The 6,531-nt window shown below is 33.2% G+C and overlaps 1 pseudogene; it reads left to right on the forward strand.

Annotated features, from left to right (window-relative positions):
* Window positions 1–5,330: 5,330 nt before the first annotated feature.
* LOC149232391 (major allergen Pru ar 1-like) lies at window positions 5,331–6,168 on the forward strand (annotated as a pseudogene).
* The last annotated feature ends 363 nt before the right edge of the window (window positions 6,169–6,531 follow it).

Consider the following 6,531-nt stretch of genomic DNA (forward strand, 5'->3'; position numbering starts at 1 on the left):
GGCTAGTGGATGCCATAAAGAAAAGTGGTCGCACTAGGACGTGCAAGTTATCGGAGGCATTGACTTAAGAAAATGTGTCTGGGGTTTTGTCATCACGAAACTCATCCTGAAACTGGCTACCTACCTTACTGACTTACTAAACACTTGTTCACATCCTTCTATTTGGTAAACTAGCATTCAAATTAACTATGTTATATACGAGCATGTGGTTTGATGTTTTTTGCGTGCACTTATTATCTGATTTCAGGCATGGCAAGGACTACCGCCGCTTGCGGATCTTGTTATTTTTGTGTTGAGAAGTTTCTATGTACTTAAGTGAATTAGGTATATATGTTGTTCATTAAATTGTACTTTTTATTTCTAGTGAAATAGTAAAAGTACGTTTTTTCCTTTTGAAAAATACAAGATTAATTCCCTTGGTTTGGGTCACAACATTATATATAATGTTATTACGTATAAAGAGTCAATAACTTGTAAACAATGTTATCATGCATAAAGAGTCAATATGTAGCCACTTTCATTCAAACTAAAATGTATTTAATTTAATTTTTTGAATATAATTATATTAATAGATGTATTTATTGTCTGGATAATCTTCGGCAAAATCACATAATCAATCTTTTGACAAAAGATTGATTATGTGATTTTGCCGAAGATTATCGAGACAATGTTATGGATCACAGAAGTCTAAATTCCTAGATGTATTTATATTAGAAAGAGAATTTTAAAATTTGATTTTTTTTAATTAAACATACATATTTAATTAAAAAATATATTTGATTGTTTTAATAAAAGGTTATAATTAAATAAGTTAAATGATTTTTTTATAATTGTTTTTGTTTATGTTTATTTTAAAAAAGAGTTTATATAATTTTAATTTAATAATTAATAATTATTAGGTGGATGATAGGAATTTATCTTCTATAAGATATTCTAAAATATTTTAAATAGTAATCCTAAATTAATGGTTGATATTGGTCGAAAAAATAGTTATGCTCTTGTTTATTTTTTTAATTAATTTAATGAAAAAAAAGAAAAAAAATATCATATGAACATGTCTTATGATTTTTTGGACATGTGATCTTAGTAAGTCATAATATTGGACCATGGTATTGTAACAAAGCTCATTTACATGTTAAAAATTTTGATCATGAAATTGGGTGAGTCTCCATAATTAATAATCTTCTTACATATTTATATTTTTTTTAATATATAAATGTTTAATTCACATATTAATTCTTTTTATAATCAATAATAGTATTTAAAATATTAAAATTGCATATAATTTTTTTTTATATTTAATAATATTAATTTAAAATATAAAAGTTATAATTTAGTTAATTTTTATGATTTTCTTTTAAATTTTTAGCCATGTAAAACGTATTAATGTTTATGGCCACAATTATCCTTTTGAGACATATTTATGTTTTAATTTTTTAATAATTTTATCAACTATTTGACTTATATCACGGAACTACTTATATATTTATTTGATTCATCATACCTAATACAATACAATAATTCTAGCCTCGAGGGTTATACAAATATTCCATCTGGAATCCATACAAAAGAGAAAATGACAATAATTCTTTTTAAGGTTGTGCAAATATCCACGATTTAAAATGATTTTATCACAGTTTGTTTTCATTGCTTTTCACTCAATGGTAACAATGCAAAGTCCTGTAAGGGGTGGAAATATGTACATATTTGATCAAAGATGGTGTCTGGTGGGTTTCTTATACATAAATTTACCCAACACAGTACCGATAAGTTCACTCATAAGATTTGAATACGAATGGATACAACTAAACCACTCCACACACATCAAAGTTAGAAGCTTTCGAAGGCACATTGTTATATTTCTTAAAAATATGTTAAAAGTATCACAAAGATCAGCTTAAAGATTGTCTATGCTTTGTATAATAACAAACAATAGTTGCAGTAGCCCAAAGTTTGTCTATGCTTCGTATAATAACAGGCAATAGTTGCAATAGGAAAGTACTGCAACGCTTGGAATGAGCACGCACAAACATTATTAAGAGATGCCATGGTGATTCAACATTTTCTTTTCGACTAATCTATGTAATTTTAATCTGTAATCTTTTTATAAGAGTGCTTAACAACACATTCATTCATTTTATTCAACATTATATTACACTAGAAAATCCAATATTTTGATTCCATAGATTTTCCTCACATCAAAATAAAAATTAATGAAGTGGCATCAAAATTGGGAAATACAGGAGCTGATCTCCCAAAAGTGCATTGCAATTACATAAATTTTAGCATTGAGTCCTTTGCAAGTTTGAAATTCAGGCCAAATTCGGGCTAGTCATGGTTTGAATTTAGCAACGTGGAGTTTGGACAACTTTGTCGGAAAATATAAATATTGAACCCCAATTTAGTTTCGAGATGATGCCCATCATATGGATGTCACTTGGTAGCAGAAACAACCCATAAGCACTCTTGGTTGACAAAACAAATCAACACATTTTTAAATAGACTTTAGTGACAGTAAATATCTTAGAAATTTCGCTAGAAATGGCCCATACCATTCCCATAAACAACTCTCTCATATGCGAGACTTGACGAGTATTTGGGAGCCGCAGAGAAAAACTTCAACATACTGTCGATGCAATACTTTCAATATCACCCTCCGCTTTGAGGCCATTATTCACAAGAAAAGAAGGGAGACGACCATCCATTATCCATGAGTTCGCCATTACTGGGACTGCACTTTTCTGCGATTGGCCGCAGAATTTTCTCCAAAGGCCACTGTCTTCCCATACATACCCTTTGTTGAGGAATGATTTCCATCCACCGCATATCAATTTTCGCCATGGTCTTCGGAATCGCCATTACTAGAATTAATTTATCTGGGAAACACAATCTTAGAAATAAAAAATCCAGCCTGCATCTTTGAAATAAAAACTCCAACCTGCACCAAACCCTCAGAACAACACCTTCACAAACTCTGAGCCGAGGCAAAGAAGAACGCGCTTAACAAGAAGAAATGACTTCCAAACCCGAAAGCTTACAAAGAGAGAGTTTCTTCTGTGTGTCGTGGTGTGAAATAAAAGCTCCAACCTGCACCAAACCTTCAGAACAACCCCTTCACAAACTCTGAGCCGAGGCAAAGAACAACGCGCTTAACAAGAAGAAATGACTTCCAAACCCGAAAGATTACAAAGAGATAAATTCTCCTGTGTGTCGTGGTGTGTACTCAATCAACTCCATTTTTCTCCTGGAAAGCTGAAGAGATCATATGCTCGCAGGAAAGAAAAACCTATGCTATGCTGCTTGAAGGTCATGGAGATGATTTTCGATTAAGAGAATGGAATGTTGTTAAGAGTATTGTGATGATCTAGGTCTGAGTCCTTTTGACTCTGATGCTATTTATTGTCGTTATATCAAACTGATATAACTCGCGGGTGTTAGTAAATGGATGTATCACGAGACTTAACAGATTCATGAAAGGCTGTTCAGCACATGTCAAGTCACTAAATACACTTTGGAAGAGCTGGTTTATCCAATGTTCAAAAATATATTCCAATAAATAGTTGTGAAATTTCATCTAGGGGATAATCTTTACGTTTTTCTGTTTCTCTTACGATGATTACACATCTCATCAAATTTTTTGTGCAAACCTAACAAATTTGAATTCAAAAATTTCACATTTGATTGCCAACCTTGAAATGTTAAATACTAACATTACATTAAATAAATGTAAATAGATGTTTTATCCACCAATTTCATTTACTACAATTATGTGTTGAAGTGGGAAATAACACATAGTTACACCGGTATTGGAGAGCAGGTACTCCAAGCTCCCCAGCTCCTCGGAGCTTGGGAGCTGATCAGAAACGCTCCAAAACTGCACGGAGCTTCAACGGGTACTTTGGAGTTTTTCGGGAACTTCAATGCAACAAATTTTTGTCGTTTTGGGAGCTTCATTGCAATGAATAATTGCAAACTTAGGTGTATTTGACCCTGCAGCTCATGGAACTGTGCAAAGGGAAAGGTATGTTGTTGGTTTAGATCTGGATATGGGTCTAGAACTGAGAGAAACAACCCATTATGGAATGTCAATCTATCCAAACGAAAATGAGGTGTCTTACCTATTCTGATCTTCGTCATTCCAAAGCTATTCATTCTCCTCATATACACGGATGGTGGATGGATATAAAAGCATTTAGACAGATTGTTGGCCACTCGAAATATCATTATTATCGCCTAGGCTAAATAGACAAAAGATGAAATACTAAAAAAAGAATAGTTGAAATTATGAAATATAAATATTATTAAGAAAACATTTTTTAATTCAATTTTCATATTTATTCAAGTATAAAATTAACTTGGAAATTTATAATTTTATTATACAAAATCTCTTTAAAATAACATTTGGTTTAAACTGTAGTGTTTTATTTTTTTTAATTATTATTAATATATATTTTATTTTTTCTTATATATATATTATCTATATATATATATATATATATAATATTGGTGAGGTTACATCAAGGGCGAGGAATTGACCCTGTGACTTAACATATAACGTTGCATTAAATCACTTAATAATAAAGTAATAACAATTTTTTTTCAGGTTTGGGAGTTCTGCATGTTTCTTTGCTCGAAAGGAATTTGATTGACAAATTGTTGATAGATTAATATTTTGATTTTTTGTTACAGTGTTTCAAAGTTCAATCTTTTACATATTTCTTTGCAAGATAGAATTTCATTATAAATTTCTGATAGAAATAAATAAATTATTTTATTTTTATTTTTAATATAAATTAAATTTTAATATATTATATTATTGCAGTTCTCAACTTAGCCTTTCTTATAAATTCAGACAAAACTTTTAACCGTGCCCGATATTTGTTCCGGCGTCCCGGAAACTTGTGCAACATAGAAATAACATTTAATGTTGAAGTCGCAAAGAACGATCGTGTCGCAATCATGATCATACATGGGCATATGATCGAGTGAATTCACCATCTCTTTTAAGTACTTTAAATAACGAATATCCCGGTAAATATTACTCACCCTTAACAACCACAATGATCGACAAAACCTCCATGGTCCACCAGGTTGGCAACGTTATTCATTGGACCCATTAACGAAAGGATCAGCTTTGCAAATTAAAAATAAATCGATTATTGATTTCATGGCATATCTTCCTATCCGGTAGTATCTACCCTTTATTATACATTATCTGATTAGAGGAGAAGAGAAATAACAAATGACAATGTTGACTTAAAAAACATCCATCCATTTCTGTTTTTTTCCTCCGGGAGATCGTTGTGATTGAGAAATTTTCGGAAAGAGGCATGGAACTCATTATCAGTCGGCCACATAGCCCAAAGATAAAAATAAAAAGGGCAGGTACTCGGCATTGTGTGCGGCTATCAGTCATACCAAATAACAAAAAGTCACATTCTCACTTTAATGTACAGATTCTCACGGTTTGTAAATTACTCCTCTAAATACCACCTCGTCTAGTGCGGATGAGAGAAAAGGAACTTTCGTTTTGTGGACTGAAACAGTGGAAGATGTGCTTCAAGTGGACGAAAGGAGGTTGTGGAACGTCACAGTGAAAGACAGCCATAACTTCCTTCCAAAGGTTTGGCCCGAAACTTTCACTTCTGTGACCTTACTTGAAGGAGATGGAGGCGTGGGCACCATCAAGCAGTTCAACTTCACCCCTGGTATCACTCTTTTTAAAATCCTCACTTGATGACATATGAACGTTAACATCATTAAACTTCCACTTCTAGTTATTTGCCCGCTTGAATTAGCGTACTAGATACAGATGGGCCTGAATACTTTCTTATTATTTGATACTTACTAGGATTTTCACTTTCCTGTCACAGGTAAGAGGGATTACAGCTTCATCAAGGAGCGAGTCGATGAACTTGACGAGCAGAATTTGGTGTATAAGTATACACTCATCGATCAGTGGGGAAGAAATTGAGCTCTGCGAGGTTTGAGGTCAAATTCGTTCCCACGAATGAAGGAGGAAGCGTACCGACCTGGACCATTAACTACGAAACTCTTCCTGGTGTTCAGCCTGACGATGGCAAAGTAGAGATAAAGGAAAATAGCATTGCCCATTTGAAGATGAAGGTGGAGCAGTGTGTCCTTTCCAATCCCAACTTGTACAACTAAATATATTTACGTCTAAATCTGTTTGCGTATGCGTAAATAGACTAGAGCCAACTAAATGTTGGAGGTACTACACACCTAGGACCTTCATTATTGGCACATGTGGACACTTTAGTTAGATCATTCACTGACATGCAAGGCTTCAACATTGAAATATTGAAATCTTCACCAGATTGGCCTCTTTGTCTGTCCATGCATGCATGGGACTACATGCAAGATCCTTTCTGCATGATTTACTCCCTGATTTGCTCCTCCTTTCACCCTGCAACTGGCTAGTTCTCTCTGGAACTTGTTGTAGGTGTCGAGTCCATTCATTGATCACCACTATGGCACATTACCTTGGGATCTTCACCCAGTGATTCTATA

This window comes from Pinus tabuliformis, chromosome J (genome assembly GCF_031772625.1).
Source record: "Pinus tabuliformis cultivar Carrire ecotype Pingquan chromosome J, CPIR1, whole genome shotgun sequence".
NCBI classification, from domain to species: Eukaryota; Viridiplantae; Streptophyta; class Pinopsida; order Pinales; family Pinaceae; genus Pinus; species Pinus tabuliformis.